Source organism: Leucopleurus acutus (genome assembly GCF_964270905.1).
Source record: "Leucopleurus acutus genome assembly, chromosome: 1".
Lineage (NCBI taxonomy): Eukaryota > Metazoa > Chordata > Mammalia > Artiodactyla > Delphinidae > Leucopleurus > Leucopleurus acutus.
The window spans coordinates 126,279,977-126,300,133 of NC_139142.1; the positions used below are offsets into that span (position 1 = coordinate 126,279,977).

At 37.6% G+C, this 20,157-nt stretch overlaps 1 protein-coding gene and 1 pseudogene across 5 annotated transcripts in view; one reads left to right on the forward strand and one right to left on the reverse strand.

Annotated features, from left to right (window-relative positions):
• Positions 1 to 20,157, forward strand: part of TCF12 (transcription factor 12) — a 383,916-nt gene that overhangs the window by 9,142 nt on the left and 354,617 nt on the right. The gene's annotated exons all lie outside the window — the stretch shown is intronic.
• LOC309960463 (Krueppel-like factor 4) overlaps positions 12,381 to 20,157 on the reverse strand; it is a 114,478-nt pseudogene continuing 106,701 nt past the window's right edge. Inside the window, exon 2 of the transcript in view lies at positions 12,381 to 13,383. The product of the transcript in view is annotated as a Krueppel-like factor 4 (transcript). The remainder of the gene's footprint in view (positions 13,384 to 20,157) is intronic.

Sequence of the window (20,157 nt, forward strand, 5' to 3'; positions counted from 1 at the left end):
AATGTAATATTATTATTAATAGTAATAATTATAACCAGGATTATAGCCAATGTTTATTGAACTATTATCATATGCTAGGTGCTTTGCTAAGCTCTTCATAGGCATTAACTCATTTTACTTTAGATAAAATGATGTGATGTTTTATGGCGGTGGGGAGGGTGAGGAAATGCCCCCCAAGGGCAACATGTCAGAGTTGCTTTCTAGTGCCAAAATCAGGCTGAAGAATAGTTTTGAAAGGTCATTAGGTACCTAATAACCTTACCTTTATTTTTTGTAGCTCATTTCTTCTTAATACTATTATTTTGTGGACTACATATTGTATAGTACAGAATGGTAAACAGAAATGTGTACACCTTTTGAAAACCCTCTTTCATGTTTAGGCATCGCCACTTGGATGTAGGGTTTTCTTTATATTGCTCTCTGTCTGCTTGAAAATTTTCCTTTCTAGAATGAAGTGTAGTATAAACAAATAAATAAAATAAAAATGATGTGACCTGAGAGGATAGAATAGCTGGGAGACAGGTTGGAGAGAATGAGTCTCTAGGGTAGAGCTTCTCCACTTTTTTCTTAATGGCAGGGAAGGAGCATAAACTCCCCTGGTAGCCTGAAGCAACACATTGTAAGTGAGCAGAAGAAATCTTATCTTAAAAATCTTCATGTGCATTTTACTTTCTACTCCCTAGCACAAACATATTTGTTGTAATAGAAATATGTTTTAATTAATCATTAAGTAAAACTGAAGTTCTAGGAAGATGCATTGAGTTTAGCTTATGACATTGCCTTCCTCCTGTTTTCCTTTGTATCTTTGGGGGTAGAGGCCAGGGTGGAGTGGGATGCAGTCCTATACTATCCTTTCTTCAGTGAGAAGACCAGCCTTAGAGTGTATTTTCTTTGGCTGTCTTTATCTTGGATCTTTTCTTGCTCCTACAAAAATCTATGAAAAGGGAATGTTACATTGGGGGAGGGGGGTTGTTTTGGTAGGGAGCAAATTGTTATTCTGTAAGCTGAAGCACAGAGAAATTTGTTGGTAATATATTTAACTGTCATTTGAACTTCTGTTTTCTTTTTCTATCCAGATCATCCTGTGATTTTTTCACATACCCCTGACTTGTATGTTTTTACAGGGAGAGCTTTGATTTTTTTGTTCCATGTTTAAAATGTGCTCTCATGTGTTCCAGGTTAAAAATGTGCTCTCATAAAGACCATGGTGAGTCATCCAAGCTACTATAAGCTGATTGGGGACTTAAAGATCACACAGAAATGAAAACAGATTAGCGATTGGTTACTAATTTTTATTGCATTGGACAGTGACTCAGGGATGAAACCTTCAAAATAAAATAAAAAAACAATTTGAGATAAGGCACAGGACAGAAAATACTACCTTCTTTTAAAAAAAAACCCCACTACTATACCTTATTTTTGGTTATTAAAAATGAAGAAAGCTGGCCCAAGATGTCATTTTCTCAGATCTGTTTTAGGTGTTATGAAAGTGCGTGAATTTGAACTGAGGGAATACTCTGAATTTGAAAAATTATTCCAGTTACTCAAAGGAAGTCTTTCTGGCATTAGCCTCCCTCAAAAGTTGTTCACTTGTTTTCTTCTGGTGGTTTTGCCAGTGAGCCATTGTGAGGCTTTAAAATGAGGATCAACTCATGATGACCCTTCCGCCACTTCACTGGTGGTTAATGTAGAGAACACAGGTTGAACTTAATCTGATCACACAACTCTAATCAATGAGCATATGTGCTGCTGCTCTCAGCAAGAGTTGTGAGTTAGTGGTGGGACACCATGGGGATCCCTGCTTGGAGGGAATTACAGTCATCCAGCCTCTCTGTTCTGAGGCGTATGTTGTTTTGAGATGGTTGGGAATAAAAAAAAGGGTTTACTATGCTACTGGAGAGGAAAAAATGCTAGGCTCACTTTGAACTTATGGCAGAAACATGATTTGGCCACAAGTTAGTTTAGAGAATCTGAGTTTATATGGGCATTCATAAACAAGGGATGAAAATCATTGAGTTCTCCTGAGTTAGGAGGTCCTCTTAGATTTTTGCTATTTGGAAACCCTACTGTATCCAGCTGACTTTGACATACTTAGGTTTTGGAAACTGTTTTTCAGTGTTGGTCCCAATTTGGAATAAAGTTAAAGGGGGAAGATGATGCATGTTGAATCTCTTGGTGGCAACTTATAGGCAGCTTGAATTGATTATGCTTTTCCAACTAGGCAAGTAATTAGATCCACTTTAAGACTTTATTAAATATCCTAAGTGTCTCTTATTTAAGCATCAGCTAGTTCTTTTTATTTTAGGTGATAGCACAGTTTATTTATGATATGTCAAGACCACCTTTTTACTTGCCAAAGGTCCACAATCACTGATCTGCCATTTTGAAATCGGAAAAGATATGAATCAAATTTTTTCCTTTAAATTCAGCATAAATTATTTTAGTGGCAAGATTCGATCTTATCTGAAGGGAGGCCATTGACATTTCTTATTTTTCTAGTTACTGTATGATTACCAGGTGCTGGGGGTGATTTGTATGGTATGGTTTGTATACTGTATTTCTTTTCTAAAATCTGAAAAATGGAATTCTAAAACCCACCCGGCCCCATGGATTTCCAAAAAGGTGTTATAGACCTCCCCTTCTGTGTGTGTTTGTGTGTGTGTGTGTGTGAGAATCTCCCTCACCCCCTCCCCACTGTTGTTGTTTTCGACTCAAAATAAGAATTTCTCTTTGGACTAAAAGTCTAGGCTAGAGACAGTTATTTTAAATACAGAAAAAAATTGTGGTGGACTTGTTAATATAAAGGAAATTCTTCTTGGAATACAGTATAAGCTTTTCGGACTGAGCTTTGTGGTTTGAGAAGTTTGTCCTATACATTGTTTTAGGAAGTCAGTTTTCATTTTGAGGAGGTATAAGCTTTTCATCTTTTGGGCCAAGGAGTGTAGTGATATTTCCCTGGTCATTTTGCATGGAAAATTTCAGGATGCTAACAGATATATTTACGTAAATACATAAAACCAAGTAAGAAATAATTATGTATATATACATATATAAAAAATCAGCAGCATGTTATTACCTCCAAGATAAAGCCTCAGCCTTGACTCTTATCCAGATTTAACTGTGTGAGAGCAAACAGAAGAAAATCCTACAAGTCATATTCATGAAGAAAAGGAGGAGCTAAGATTTGGTTTCATAGAGGACAGACAACAAAACCAGTCTTTGGTAATTTTATTCTCTACTTTTATATTGGTTAAAAGTTTTCATAGGTTAGTAGCATGATGTTTATTCCTGCAGTATATTCATTAAAGGTATCTCCATTAAAAACAAATTGTGATTCTAATGAGTGTATGAAATTTTCCTCAGGAGCCTGTCATCAGCTCAGTCCCATTACTATTTAATATAACTATGAAAGTAGCAGTGAAGTGAGTGTGTAATAAACTAGTCTTTGTGTATCTGTTTTGAGAGGCAGGTCAGTTGACTATACTGACTTTTCTGGTTCCCTTGCAGACCTGTTCCTTGTAGCATTACCAGTGTTACTGTCTGAAGAATCATTATATAATATTGAATAATTAAATCCACATAAAGTTTGTAGAGGTTTGAGATTCCCTGCTGTGGGAACACAGAACAGGCCATACAGCCAGGGTCTGTCTTGCCTTCATACTTTATATAACATCTCTTGTCAAACTTCAGAGTATTGCCAGAGTGGGTAGACTCTGAGACTTGCTGAACAAGTTGTAGAGCAGTGGGACTTTGCCCAGTGAATGATTGGGGGAATGGGAGGAGTCTTATTATTTAAAAAAAATCAATAATGATAAATGTGCTTCATAAATTTTTAGTCATTCACTATTTAGTTCATAATTCTTGTAGGAAGTTGGTAATTGTTCATTTTACAGAGGAAATAGAGAAATCAACAGTGATACACATTTGCCTGTGGTTTCTTATTGCCCCTCAGAAGTAGCAAACTAATCAGTCATAGTTGCACCTGCACTGATACCAATCTACACCAGAGTATGGTTTGTCATGAGGAGGAATTTAATATCTCCAGAAATCTTTAAAATTTTTTGTTGTAACTGAAGGCTTAAATGGTGCCATGCTGATAATCTCCAAAAGAAAGTGCTTCAAGATTTATTTATTGTTAAAAAGAAAACAATAATCAAAAGTCTCCATAAAATAAAACTTTTCTTGTTGGTATTACAAGATATCAGATATAGACAACTACAGTCCAAAATGTCTTTAGGAGAGTATAATTCTTTTTGTGTGTGGTCTTCTTTTATTGTTTAGCTGTCATCAGACGTTGTGCCTTGGGAGGAAGGTGAAATTTGATAGTTGTAAGATATTGGAATATTCACAGCTATTATTTAGTTGAGGCCATAGAAAAGAATGGTTGTTTCATAGTGTGGAAAATTCATTATTTTCACTTCCCCCTTTTCAAAGATTTAGTGTTTGTTTAGTTATAAAGGCAAGTAAAAGCAGATGGAAAATAGTTATTCCAAGGGTAGTTTAAAAGTGTTATTAAACATATAGAAGAGGTTTTAATGGAAGTTGTTAAAATTTAATTTTGGCAACAGACTTTTCAGTGCAGTAAAATGAAAAGATTTAAACAGGGTGCTGATTAGTCCATTTTGTATTATTATTTATTTAAAGTAGACTGGGCTTTCATTTTGTTGAAGAGCATCAGTAGGCATTTGAGAGAACACACTAATGCGCTGTTGTTTTTTTATTGGTCTGTGTAGAATGGTTTGTTTAAGGTGGTGGAGAACAGAGAGAGACACATTGTGGTATGCTGGAAAGGGGAGGAGTTTGGAGTCACAAAGTTTTGATTCATTGTTGGCTTTATCATTTACCAGATTTGTGATCCTACGGCAATATGTTAACTTCTCTGAGTCTATCTCATGTCTAAAATGAGGAGAATAAAAATACTGCCTAAGGGGTTGTGAAAGTCATGAAATTAAATAATTTTTAAGGAAATTATTTCTAAAATGTGGAGGTTTGTGATTCTGTACGAATATTGTCTTATGTTAGGTGGCATAGCAACTCTTGAAGGGATTCCAAGTTCACAAGTTGTGGAATGAATGACTATTCATGCAAAACTCATACATTTCCAACAGTCAATCTCAGAATTCTTCAGATGAGTTCTTTCTCTTTTTGGTTAGATAAGGGAAGTTAAAGCAATAAAGTAAACTCTGTTAATTATATCTCAAACCATAGAGCCCCCAAATTAGTACCTTTGAGTCCTGTATTCTCAGCTTAGTTTTATTTTTTATTTATTTTTATTTATTTTTAAAATATTTATTCATTTGGCTGCATCGGGTCTTAGTGGCGGCATGGGGGATCTTTCGTTGTGGTGGGTGGGCTCTTCGTTATGGCTCACAGACTTCTCTCTAGTTGTGGCACACAGGCTCTAGAGCGCAGGCTTAAGCCTCCGCGGCATGTGGGATATTAGTTCCCCGACCAGGGATCGAACCCGAGTCCCCTGAATTGGAAGGTGGATTCTTAACCACTGGACCACCAGGGAAGTCCCCTCAGCTTAGCTTTAAATCCTTGTTGAGGATCTGTTGTAGTAACAAGGTTAACCACAGGCTTAAGTAGGGTGACAGTTGAATAGTTCTTAGGAAAGTTTTTGCTTTGTTTGATGAGCAGTAATCTGAACAAAACTTTAGTGTCAGTAAGAGTTAACCTTTTGAAGATTTTAAAGTACTGGATGTGGTGGCCTTGGTATACTCCTGAGTGAGGATGAGAGGGTGCAAGGATGAGGTTGGGAAATGCAAGTGGAACTCTCTTCTGCTGTATGCCTCTGCTGGAAGCAGGAAGGGTTGACTTAGTCTTATCCGTAAATGACAAGGTATCAGGGCTGGGGCTGTGTGCTGGTGCTATTTTTCCAGGTTCTTTGTGATTAGGGAAGATGAGGGCTTTCCCAGGTCCCAGCGCTGCCCCTTTCCAATTAGTGTGCTTGTCTGGGTATATAAAACACCTAGGCCACCTTTTATTGGGAAATATTGAGGTTTTTACTGACTCCATGTATGTATGTATTTATGGGATTGTATTGTTTAGAACTCTTCACTTTGTTTTAAAGAAGGAAATCAACAAATTCAAACTTCATGGAACCCAGAGTCAGTACCGCTATTGGGGTGGTTTTGGTGGAGGCCTGTGGACTGATAGGCTCCATTGGAGGTATTTGCTGGTTGTTCTTTAGGATAAGACAGTGACTGGGTTTAGGATTATAGGATGATTTGACAGTCACTTGACAAGAGTCAAGAAAGTTCTGGGGCCTTCTGATTGTAATAATTCCTAATGTCCTCTTGAAAGATCGTTATTAAATTGCAGTGACATGAGAGTAGATGGTAGGTGACACAGAAAAACTAAGGACCTTGGAAGTGGGTAGCTAGGGTTCCTGAATATAATTTCTAAGAACCCTGGGGCCAGGTGAAGTAGCTTATTTTTCTTTCATAGGTAATTGATGACTTCTACATTCTTGCTGCTACTGCTGTTATCTGTTACTTCACCACTGGACATTGTAGTAGTCTTCTTACTTGGCCTCCTTGCTGCCATTTGCTCTCTTTTCCAGTCTGTCTTAGTCTGCACAGGCTGCCATAACAAAATACCACAGACTGGATGGCTTAAACAGCAGCAATTTATTTTCCAACAGTTCTGGAGGCTGGAAGTCTAAGATCAGGGTACCAGAGTTGTCAGGTTCTGATGTCAACTCTTCCTGGCTTACGGGCTGCCTTTTTGCTGTGTTCTCACATAGCCTTTCCTCAGTGTGTGAGTGAGAGGGGATAAGGGAGAGAGAACTCTCTGGTGTCCTTTCTTATAGGGCACTAATGCCATCACAGGGGCCCCAGCCTCATGACCTCATTTAACCCTAATTACCTATCAAAGGCCTCATCTCCAAATATTGGCTTCAGTAGATGAATTTTGGGGGGACCCAAATGTTTAGTCCAAAACACAATCCTCATATCTTTAAAACATCTTTCTCCTGTGGTTTGTCTCAAGAGTCTACATGTGTTCCCTATTGGCTATCAAAACAAACAGAAGTCCTACCTTGGCATTTAAGTTCTTTAATAATATGATAGGAACTTACTTTAGCCAGTTTTATACTCACTACTCCCCAGTCTGAATTGTATGGTTCAGTTGCACTGTTCTTTACCTGACCTACTGCCTCTAGTTATTCTTTTCTTACAAACTGGAATATTTACTTGCCATTTTTGTGCCATTTGAGCCCCCTTTCCTTTATGAAATCTTTTCCAGCCATTTCAGGTCATAATTTTGTAAAAATATGGCTTCCAGATATTTAAAGGACTCTCGGGTAAAGGAAAGTACTTGTTCTTGTTTGCTCCTGAAGGCAAAGCTAAAGCCAATAAGGCAGTTATGGCCAGCAGATTTTGAGTCCAGCCAGTTATTGTAGCTGGACAGCTAATGGGTTAACACTGTAAGGTTTAAAAGAAGACTGAAGCCTGCTTCTTGTGAATATTGAACAAAGGATTTCTGTTTTAGAATACTTTCATTAAAAAAAATATATATATATTTTTTATATATATATCTTAGATTGTATGTTTTCTGAAAGCAAAGATAGTGTTTTACACTTGTATTTCTGCAAAGTACCCTACTTTAAGGTCAAACACCTGGTGAATGACTATATTTAGGTTTGGGGATATGTGATAGATTGCTGGAAAGAGAGATTAAATTCCCTAAATTAAATTTCTTAGATTAAATATCCTAAATTGCATTTTTATTTCCTAATATCAGCTGCATGGTGAAGTTTTAAGGAAGCACTGAACTTGTGTGTATTAGCTGTCTGGAGACCTGTGGTGTGCATTCATTAGCATGTTCCACCTGTTCTCGTACTTCTGAAAAGATCTTAGCGCATCCAAGACCCCACATTTAAACATCAAGGATGAGCAGGAAGTGGCCAAGTGGTAAAGCCACTGAGGTTGTATGTGAATACAGCTGCCTCTCCTGAACCACAGCTAGCCCTAGCTCTGAAGAGCAAACTCTTTCATAGTGTTTTCTTTTCATAGGGTGTGTGCCATTTTTGTTCTTTAGTAATGTCATATTGTGGGGAGGATGACTTTTCTGATACTGGCCTTGATTGGGTAGAGGAACTCTGTTGTATGAGGGCCGTAGGAACCATTTTACCACAGTTTGGAAACCACTAGATGGCCAAAACCTTGGAAGTGATACTTTTCCTACAGTAACCTAGATTTTTGCCAGTTGGGTTGAACCACAGAAGAAGAGAGGTTATATGGTCTAGCATTATAATAGATGTGGGGAAACATCTATAAGAGCAGAAAAAGATAATCTTATTTAATGGAACTGAGTCTTTTCACCTGCTTAATTTCTGGTGGAAGGGTGGACCATCATCTTTTTTTCTTTTTTTTTTTTTTCTTTTGCTGTACACGGGCCTCTCACTGTTGTGGCCTCTCCCGTTGCGGAGCACAGGCTCCGGAAGCGCAGGCTCAGCGGCCATGGCTCACGGGCCCAGCCGCTCCGCGGCATGTGGGCTCTTCCTGAACCGGGGCACGAACCCATGTCCCCTGCATCAGCAGGCAGACTCTCAACCACTGCGCCACCAGGGAAGCCCCTGAACCATCATCTTTTATTGAATGCTTTTAAAGTCATCCTCAGATTTTTGGGCCAAAAGCTGCTTTTGTCGACTGTAGAAAATACGTTGTCTTTTGAAATTGGGTTGCAAATCTCAACATGAAGTCTTTGGAAATTGTATTTTTTATCTTTTCTTTTTCTTAAGCCAGGAATTGAGTTGACCCTTGTATGTGGAATTTGGAAAAATTTTGTTCTGAGGGAAACATTAATTGAAAGTTAAGGAGTTTTGTTAGGAGAGATCTAAGGGTATATCAGTTTAGAGATGTGACCTTTGTGATAAAGATGATAAAAATTCTCATCTCAGTAATCTACCTCAGAACAAATATTGTCCATTGTAAGCTTCTCACCGACTTAAGACCACTTTATCTGAGATAGTGGCTGCTAGATTCTCAGTTCTTATATAGCTTACCCCGGAAATGTATAGAATATATTGCCTTGTGTAGTTTAACAGAGTGTTTATTTCAAACAGAAACTTTCATTGCTTGGAAACCTGCAGATTTCTGAGATGCCACCTTTACCGCCTAAGATTGATTTTTAGCTCTCTGAAAGTACCCGTTTGATCCCTGTGAAAGGAGCAGGTTTGCGTTTATTCAGTGAGTCAAAGATGAGGTAATTGGTATTTTTATTATTTGAATGCGGGCTTTGTATTTTTGAATTTTGTGAAACAAAGCTGTGTTTGTAAACACATTTCAAAAATATAAATGACACTTTTTGGTGAAGATGTTCACTGAATAGCAAGAAAGTTCAGAAAAAAAGGAGCTTTTGTTAACATTTAATAATAATCTAACTGTTTTGATTGACTATCTCATTGATGTTTAAAGAGTACCTAATTTTTAGAACTTTTTGTATTGCAAATAATCCTCAGACTGGGTTGCAGTAGGAAAATATTTTTTTGGTTTCCAGTATTCCTATACTAGCTTGGAGTTTTCAACTGTTATCTTTGTTTAGAAGAATGTATCATAAGCAGTGTATTTCGATATAAAAATCATCTTGGGAAGCTCTAGGAAAGCATTTGTTTAGTGTTCCGATGTAAGATGAACAAGTTGCTGTGGTATTGGACCAATAACATAGGAATAGTTTGGTATGGCTCAGCTGGTTTAGATGTAAATAAACGGTGTAGAAGGGTTCAGGCAAAATACAAAGTGGGTTTTCAGAGATTGTAAAAAGAAGCAGTTAATTTTATACTCCCCTCCAGTTTCTTCTTCTTTTAAAGGCTTGTTGGCTTTTGAATGAAATGGTCTGTTCTGATATGGAAGTGTTGTTTCCAGAGGAAGTGTATTTTTATCTATTTGTAGTGGTTTTCACTAACCTAGGTGACACTGGAGAGGAAAGTGTTAAATTAATTTTGAAAGCCTGTATGTAAGTGCTGAAAATGTTTTCTTCTATTAACTATTTTTGAAAAATTATAAAAATACAAGCTAAAGCTAAAAAAAATCTGAATAGCATAGAAAGCTATATGGTGAAAAACAAAAGTTCTTCTCGTCATTACTTCCTGTTCCCCATTTCCACTCCCTTGGCAGAGATTTACTCTGTTCAGTTTCTTCTCAGAGTTTTTCATGCATATGCAAGCGATACATAGCTCTTGTTTTTTACACAATAGGGAACAGCAGTTCTGCAGCTTAACCTTTTCACTTAACAAGAGAGGGTGAGTAGGGGATCACTATATAAAGGGCATTCTTGAGCCCGTATTTATTTTACTAGGATATTTTGATTTCCTAAAATATATGTAATGATTTGACCTATTATAGAAAGTGACATAATTGTACAATACATATGACTTAATGAAGCTAAAAACCCTTTAGAAAACAAGCACTTAAATTAGTTTTATTGTAATAGAAACATTCAGTAAGATATTAGTTCTTTATGTATAGGCCTTGTGCACAGGGCACGCTTTTACATGAATTATTTAACATAATCTTTATAATAACTCTTTGAGGCAGATTTAGTTTTACTCCCTGTTTTGCAGATGAGGAAACAGGCTTAGGTGGTTGAGTAACAGCTACTAAGTGGTGGAATCAGATTTCAAAGGTGATCCTTACAGTTATGCAGCCCTAGCTAGTTATTCAGATTATTTAAAGAAAAACTAGTCTCATGGACAGTTGTGTAATATCCTGTTATCAAATACCACAGTTATTTAATATTAAAATTTGGTGAAGTCGTCATTGTTAAAATGTGTTTGGTGGAGGGATTGGCTCTTCCTTGATTTTAAATCCAACAATGTATTAGCATCACCTGGGAGCTTTTAACAAATGCCCATTCCTGGATCCTGAGGAAATACCCTTCTAATACCAGTTTGCTGAGTGATTTTTTTTTTTAATCATGAATGCATTGAAGTTTTATTAAATGCTTTCTTTGAATCCATTGAGATCATCAGATGGATTTCCTCCTTTGTTCTGTTCATGTAATAAATAACACTAATTGATTTTTTAATGCTAAATCAAGTTTGTGTTTCTGGAATAAATTCTACCTAGTCAAAATGTATCATTTTCATATTACTGAATTTAATTTGTTAATATTTTTTAAGGATTTTTATATCGGTATTCATGATGGATATTGAGGTGTAGATTCTTTTTTTTGGGGGGGTATGTGTCTTTTGTTTTGTCATCAGAGTCACGCTGGGCTCATCTAATGAATTAGGAAGTGTTCCCTTGCTCCTCTTCTATTTTCTGAGAGTGTAGAAGTGGTGTTGTCTTCCTTAGGTATATAAGAATTCACCAGTGAGACCTTCTAGGCCTAGTGTTTTCTATATAAAAAGGTTTTAAATTGTGATTAATTTCTTTAGTTGATTTAAGGCCATTCAGGTTTTCTGTTTCTTCTTGAATCAATTTTTGTAATGTGTGTCTTGCAAGGAATTTGTCCATTTCATTTGTTATTGAATTTATTGGTCTAACACTATTCATTTTTTTTCAGATAAAATATTACAGGTTTATTTAAAACTTAATTCTTACCTTGAGTATACAAAATACAAATTCCACAAAATGTTCATTTTTTTACTTTGTAGTTTACAGATATACAAAATAGAAGTTTGCTTAAATTTATATTACATATTTATTAAGGCAAGGAACTATATAGAAAAAAACATTTGTTCTGCTTAAGGCATACTTTGGAATAAACCATCACATCTGAAACCACAGTGCATGACAGACTGTGTGCATAAAAACGTTAAAGTAAACCAGGTGTATTTACCTGACTTAGGTCATAAATGTAGACTGGAAGACAAAAATAGATTTTCCTTGTCAAAGTATGCAGCAGTTTGAGGACTTTGGCCTCATTTGGTACCTTTAGAACCAAGACTCACCAAACACCATCGTTTAGGCTATTAAAACACATTTTCTGTACCTGAATTTCTTCCTCTTCTAAGATCATAGTAATGGCTTTTAGAAGGCAAAGAGAATACAAGGTGATCTTTATGCTTATATTGCATGGAAACAATTCAAGGGATTCTGGTCTTCCCTCCCTTCAACTCAGGGATCTAATTTATACCCTGATATCCACAACATCCAGTCACCTCCTTGGCGTTTTCTAAGTCCAGGAATATATGATCAAGTTGGATTTAGAATTGGAATGATAGAAGATCCAGTCATAGACCCCATCTGTTCTTTGTTGTTTGGTTTCCTCATGTCTCCAGATTATCCATTCACAGGTTGACTTGTTGGGAACTTGACCATGGTTGTAGTGCTTTCAAGCTGGGTTCCTCCCTTCACCGGGAAGACAGTGTGAAAGGCAAAAAATACTGAATTCTCGCCTGGCAGCGTGGGTCATATCCACTGTTTTGGGATTTAAAAGTGCATCTTCATGTTGTTAGGCGAGGTGGTCCGACCTCGAAAATGCCTGGTCGCACTTCTGGCACTGAAAGGGGCGGTGCCCTGTGTGTTGGCGGTAGTGCCCGGTCAGTTCATCTGAGCGGGCAGATTTCCACCCGCAGCCGTCCCAGTCACAGCGGTAAGGTTTCTCACCTGTGTGGGTTTGCAGGTGTGCCTTGAGATGAGAACTCTTCGGGTAGGTTTTGCCGCAGCCTGCGTAATCACGAGTGTGAGTGGCCGTCCTTTTCTGGGGCCACGACCTTCTCCCCCTCTTTGGCTGGGGCTCCTCTGGCCTGCAGGAACTGGATGGCGTGAGCTCTTGGTAGTGGAGCGGTGGGACCTGCAGCTGCATCTTGTCGGGCAGGAAGGGAGGGTAGTTGGGCCCGGGGTGGGGATGGAAGCCTGGGGGTAGCGGCAGGGCAGGATGGCAGTCCCTGCTGCTCAGCAGTTCCTCTGCACCCAGGGTCGGGGTGGTCCTGCTGGGGAGCTGCCTCCCCAGGGGAAAGTCATGCGCAGGCAGCCGGTGGCCATTGCTGAGAGGGCGTCCAGTGCCCAAGTGGGCATCAAGGGGCCGACTGACGGTGCACAAGGAGACAGCCTCCTGCTTGATCTTGGGACACATGCGCGCCAGCCTGCTGCTGTAGGGCGCCACCACCACTGGGTGGCTGCCGTCCAGGCTGCCTTTGCTAACACTGATGACCGACAGCGACGGGCTGTCGTACTCGCTGCCAGGGACACTCAGCGACGCCTTCAACACAAACTTGCCCATCAGCCCGCCACCTGGCGGCTGCGGCTGCTGCAGCGGAATGTACACTGGGTCCAGTTCGGGCCTCAGAAGCTAGGTCACGAAGCCGCCGGAGGGGCTCACGTCGTTGATGTCTACCAGGTTGAAGGGAGCTGTTGGAGGGGGTGCAGACTCCCGGCCATAGAAGAGGCCGCCGCTTGTGTTGCCCGGCGCCACGCCTGGGTCGCCCCTGATCTAACACTATTCATAATATTCTATTATCCTTTTATTGCGTTGGATATGTAGTCATGTTTCACCTTTCCCTCTCGATATTGGTAATTGTGTCTTTTCTCTTTTTTCTTAATTAGTCTTATGAGAGAGTTTGTATTTATCCATATATTTTCCATTTACATCATTCTTCATTCCTTTGTGTATATCGGGTTTTCTGTTTTGTCTCATTTTTCTTCTGCCTGAAGCATTTTAAAAATTTCTTATAGTATAGAATGCAGACAGTGAATTCTCTTTATTTTTGCTGCCCTAAAAAGTTTTTATTTTGCCTTTATTTTGGAAGGGTATTTTTGCTGGATATAGAATTATGTTGACTTTTTTCTTTTGATAATTTAAACATGTCTCTCTATTGTGTGTGGTTTTTTTTTCTTTTTTGGCTTTCATTGTTTTTCATAAGTCTGCAATAATTCTTCTTTGTTCTTTTCTGCGTAATAGTTTTTTCCCTTTGGCTGCTTTTAAAAGTTCCTGTTTTCAGTAATTTGGTTTTAAGATTTCTATGCCTGTATGTATGTGTGTGTTTGTTTGATATATATATGTTTACAGTTGAAACCCTTTAGTCATTGTATCTTCAAATGTTTTTCCCTCACAGACTCCAATTACAATTATGTTGGTTCTCTTGATGTTATTCCACAGGTTACGGAGGTTCTATTATTGTTTTTCAGCCTTCTTTCTCTTTACAGTTCAATTTTAATAGTTTCTATTATTGTGTCGTCAAGCTAAGGATCTTTTCTTTTGCAGTGTGTAATCTATTCATCCTATCCAGTAAATTTTTCATTTCAGATACTGTATTTTATTTCTAGAACTCCTTTTTTTTTTTGGTCTTGCATCTCTTCACAATGTTCCTGGTTTTCTTTAAATCAGTGAATAATTTGTAATAGCTGTTTTCAAGTCTTTGTTTGCTAATATCTTTGTATTCTAGGCTTATTTGTATTGACAGATTTTTCTTCTGGTTATGGGTCACTTTTTTTTTTTTTGCGTCTGCACATGTCTGGTAAATTTTGATTAAATTCTGAACATTTTGAATCTTACACTGTTGAGTGGATTTTGTTGTCTTTTATTTTTAAAATATATATATTTATTTATTTATTTGCTGTGTTGGGTCTTCATTGCTGCCTGTGGGCTTCCTCTAGTTGTGGCAGGCGGAGGCTACTCTTCATTGCGGCACACAGGCTTCTCATTGCGGTGGTTTCTCTTGTTGTGGAGCATGGGCTCTAGGTGCACAGGCTTCAGTAGTTGCGGCATGTGGGCTCAGTAGTTGTGGCGTGCGGGCTCTAGAGCGCAGGCTCAGTTATTGTGGCCCGTGGACTTAGTTGCTCCGTGGCATGTGGGATCTTCCTGGACCAGGGATCGAACCCATGTCCCCTTCATTGGCAGGCAGATTCCCAACCACTGCACCACCAGAGAAGTCCCTGTTGTCTTCTTTTAAATAATACAGGACTTTGTTATGTCAGGAGATGAGTTACTAGAGGTGAACTCAGTCCCTTCAAGTGTCGCTTTTAAGCTTTGTTAGAGTGGGTATAGTGTAATTTTTATGGCAAGAATAGTTTTCCTTGTTACTAAGTCATAACCCTTCAGAGATATTTATTGAATTCCTTGGGTTTTCAATGTTTATGTTCCACTCTCACTGCTTCCAACTTTTAAGACATCTCCCAGTCCCATTTGAGCTCTGGGAGTTGTTGAACTTAAAATTCCTTGCTCATTTTTGCCTTCCTTTGCGCAGTTTTACCATATTGTGTGATTTGCTGTTAGTAGCGTACTCAAGGGGACCCCATGAAGATTTCTGGAGCTCTTTTTCTATATAGCTTCTTCATCTGGATCTCTCCCCCACAAATTCCAGCTGCCTTTGCCTCCTTGAACTCTAGTCTTTATTCCTTCAGCTCAGTGATACCACTCTGTTTGAGATCCCCTCCCTGCACAATGATCTGCAAATTGACTTTAGGCAGGAAACCAGGATGATGGTAGAATTCATGTAGTTTGTTTTCCTTTTCTCAGGGATCGTAGTCTTACATGGTTTGTTTTCCAGTATCTGGAAGCAGACATTTTGCATATATTTTCCAATTTTCTGATTGTTTGCAGTGACAGATTAAATTCAGTCACAGTTACTATGTCATGGTTGAAATCAGAAGTCCCCTTTTCTTCTTAGGAAGGTAAATGTGGCTAGTAGAAAATGTGTAACAGAGAGAGTGGAGGCAGGGTTCTTGAATAAGAGCAGTATTCATGAAGTCAGGACAACCATGTACGGTCAGGTGTTACACTGCATTGTGAGTGATACCCCTGAAGGTGTGTGGTGCACAGCTTAAATGACAGCTTTGCATGTAGCAGCGCTTAGTGAGGATACAAGTGAGAACATGTAGATGTGGAATTGATGGGACCTTCTCTTTTTTTTTTTTTTAATTTTCAGTACTTTATTCTTAAAAAGAAAAATAATAAAAGGAAATCAGAGAAGGAAACTGCTCCAAATCCATGCCAATTTGGGGACATCCAAGAGTAGAAAATTAAACAATATTCACTGTTTAGTCATTGAGATGGCACCTCTTCTTAATTGAGTTTGTAGTGTGAGGTGAAGTGAGCCATTGGAGGTGATGTCAAGGTTTTTATTTTATATGATTTATTTATCACTATGGAGGTGAATAAGCCTTATTCACAAGGATTTTGTGAGGCTTAAATGTGCATGTGAAAATGCTTTCCAAATGACAAAGGAGTATACAGTTTGAAGTGTTGTGTATTGCTGAAGTCTACCCTCTGGGAACTTCCCTGGTGGTCCAGTGGTAAAGAGTCCGCCTTGCAATGCAGGGGATGCGGGTTCGATCCCTCGTCAGGGAACTAAGATCCCACATGCCCTGCGGGGCAACTAATAAGCCCATGTGCCACAACTACTGAGCTTGTGTGCATCAACTAGAGAGCCCACATGCCACAAACTATAGATCCGACTCACTCTGGAACTCGCGTGCCATAACTACAGAGCCCGTGCCCCCTGGAACCTGTGCACCACAACTAGAGAAGAGAAAACCTGCACACCACAACTAGAGAGAAGCCTGCGCACCAGGACGAAGGCCACGCTCCCCAGCGAAAGATGCTGCATGCCTCAACAAAGATCCCGGGTGCTGCAACTAAGACCCAACGTAGCCAAAAATAAATAAAACTTTAAAAAATATATCATTCACAGTAGTGTCAGATGCTTCACCTTCAACAACAATAACAACAACAACAACAAAACAAAGTCTGTCCTCTGGATCTCTACAGAAAAGCCTACATGATGCCCTCGTGTCATAAGTGACCTGAAAACGTTACTGTAACTCCAAAATATCAGAATTCATATACAAAGAGGAATTTTTTTCCTCTCTTTGAAGAATTTAGTCTAGTATATGAGAGTTTCTTAGTCTCAGGGTAATCTGTGTAGACAGACCTTTAAAAAAATCCCTTTACTTCAGAAGAGACTGTTAAGACAAACTGGAGTGAATACCAGTGGAGTAGTAAACACTTTTTGTAAGTTGAGAAGATAAAACATTGTTTTCAATGATGCAGTCACCTCAGAATGAAGATGAAGACTGAAGTTTATGATGGAGTCAGCTCAGAGGTCATAGCCAAAAGTGCAGAAATAACAGCAGTTTTTGAGGCCTTTGTAGATTAACATGTTCCATTATCAAAAGCATTACCACCCCATTTTACTTTCCTACGTTTTCCTTTGCGCTCATCCTTCTATATTATTAGAGGGAAAAGAATGCTTACACTTTTCCATGGTCAGGACATGGAAAGTGGGACGAAAAGTCCCACTTTTTCCCCAGTGAAATCATCATCTATAAGAAATGGACAAGGCCCAAATACAGATTACTTCTAAGTGAGTTGATTTTCTCTGCCTGATTTCTCTTGATTCCAGCCAGATTTTGTTGGTGACAATGTGTGAGAGAAAATTTCCTGATTTCGTGACTTCCAGAAAAGGTCATTTTCACAGCATTCTGAAAAGGCAAAGCAGTTGTTAACGTTTAAAAATATAGTTGAAATCCTTGATTTTATCTTTATTCATTCTATTCAACTATTTTAGATATCTATGTTTTTAGGTGTTCTGGGCTATTTATTTCATTGACTGTTGCATTATACTGTACCCTAATTAAACATAATTTGTGTATTTCTACATATGTTAATATTATTATGAATACTTATTAATACACAGTTTTGTTATCTCAATATTTTTTGAAAGGTATCTGCCAAAAAGCATCATAAACTCACTCTTCTAATTATTAAATCAGAATGTAAAGTTCTTTTGTTTTACTTTGTTTTATTCTATAATTTATTCTAAGTACATAGAGCATTGTCTGTTACATACAGGAATTCAGTCATTTTATTGGATGAAAAATTATAGATGTAAAACTCTATCTGCCAGAAAAAAAAGTTGCCTTGAAACTCAGTCAGGTATGAATTAAAAACATCTCGTTTAGACGAGGATGATTTGACAATTTCCTTATCACATACACACATCAATTGTTGTGGTGTTTCTTTGTATAGAAAACAATGTAAGAAGACTTATGAAAAAATTCATAAAAGATATGAGTTGTATGCTTTATTTAACCAACATTTATTCAGCATACACTTCGTGTCAGGCTCTGTGCTTGGTATCTGGGATTATAAAGGTGACATGGGTATGGTCCTGCTCCTGGAAGAGCTTGTAATTTGTTGGGGAAGACAGTCATGTGAACAGGTAAATAACAGTACAACCTGGAAAGTGCTTTAATAGAAATGATTAAAGTGTCACGAAGTAGAGGTTAAAACAGCTACTTCTGTCCAGAAAGTTGGTGCATCTTTTGCTGGTGTACTAGGGGAAGGCATGGTGAGTGGGAAGACTGGGTAAGGGAGAGGCTTTAGGTGTACTTTACAGTAGCCACTGGCAACATGTGACTAAACTTCTAGCAACTAGTTACAATAAATAGCACATATTTAAAGTATAAAGTTTAATAGGAAACTATCACCACAATCAAGATAATGAACATGTATATCCCTTTCTAAAATTTTCTCATGCCCATTTGTATATCTTTTCTGCCCAGATTAGTTTTCATTTTCTAGAGTTTTTAAATAAATAAAACCACACAGAATGTCCTTTTTGTCTGGCTTCTTTCACTCAGCATAATTATTTTGAGATTTATCCATGTATCAATAGTTTATTCTTTTTTATTGCTTAATGGTAATTCCTATACCACAATTTGTCCCTTGTCCTGATGATGGGTACTTGGGTTATGTCCAATTTCTGATTATTACAAAAAAGCTCTTATGACCATTCTTAAACAAGTATTTGTGTGGATATTTTTTTTTTGTAATTTTTAAAAAAATTTTTATTGGAGTATAGTTGATTTACAATGTTGTATTAGTTTCAGGTGTAGAGCAAAGTGAATCAGTTATACATATACATATATCCAGTCTTTTTAGATTATTTTCCCATATAGGCCATTACGAGTATTGAGTAGAGTTCCCTGTGCTATACAGTAAGTCCTTATTAGACTTCTATTTTATATACTATAGTAGTGTGTATATGTCAATACCAAGTCTTCTATTTTATATACTATAGTAGTGTGTATATGTCAATCCCAATCTCCCAGTTTATCCCTCCCTCCCCTTTAACCCCTGGTAACCATAAGTTTGTTTTCTACATCTGTAACTCTACTTCTGTTTTGTAGATAAGTTCATTTGTAAACTTTTTTAGATTCAACATATAAGTGATATCATATGATTATTTGTTTGTAAGTTTGAAAGTGTAAAGGTGTCCTTAGACAAAGTCTGTACAGAAAAATGGATTTTTGTTCTAGGAGACAGTTCTGACCCTATGATCCTACAGAATTTATTTACTGTCCCTTGTTTCCTGATGTAAAGAGGCCATAAGGATCTCTGTTCAGTCAACCTCATAGACTAATTGTGGATGTTTCTAACCATTAAGATCATAGAAATGAAAAAAAAAAAAAAACTTAGTAACAGTAAATCTTTTTTTTTTTTAATTTTTTTAAAGTTTATTGAGACTTTTTTGTTACATAACATATGATCTGTCCTGAAGAATGTTCCCTGTCCACTTGATAAAAATGTGTATTTAGCTATACTTATGGAGGCTTCTCTGTATGTCTCTTAGGTCTAATAGGTTTATAGTGTTGTTTAAGCTCTCTATCTCCTTATTAATTTTTTTCGTATGGTTATTATTAAAGGTGGGTTACTGAAGTCACTAATATTTTATAGCTTTCTATTTCCCTTCAGTTCTTTCAATGTTTGCTTTATATATTTTGAGACTCTGTTTCTAGGTGAGGTGCATATATGTTTATAATTGTTATCTCTTCTTGATGAACTGAATTGTCCATCATTGATATGTAATGTTCTCGTAACAATTTTTGTCCGAAAGTTAATTTTGTCTGACAGTAGTATGGCCACCCCAGCTTTCTTTTGATTAATCTTTCGATTAATCCTTGCATGTAAGATCTTTTTCTGTTCTTTCACTTTCAGCCTATTTGTGTTTTAGAATTAAATGGGTCTCTTGTAGTTAACAGTTGCATCATGTTTTTTTTTCTTTTAATCCATTCTGCCAATATCTGTCTTTTGATTGGAGATGTTAATCCACTAACATTTAAAGTTATTACTTATAAGGAAGGACTTCTGTCCTTTTTCTCTCTGTTTTCTATATTTCTCACAGCTTTTTTGTTCCTTATTTCCTCCATTCCTGCATTCTTTTCTGTTTAGTTGATTTCTTATAATGACACTTTTTGATTCACT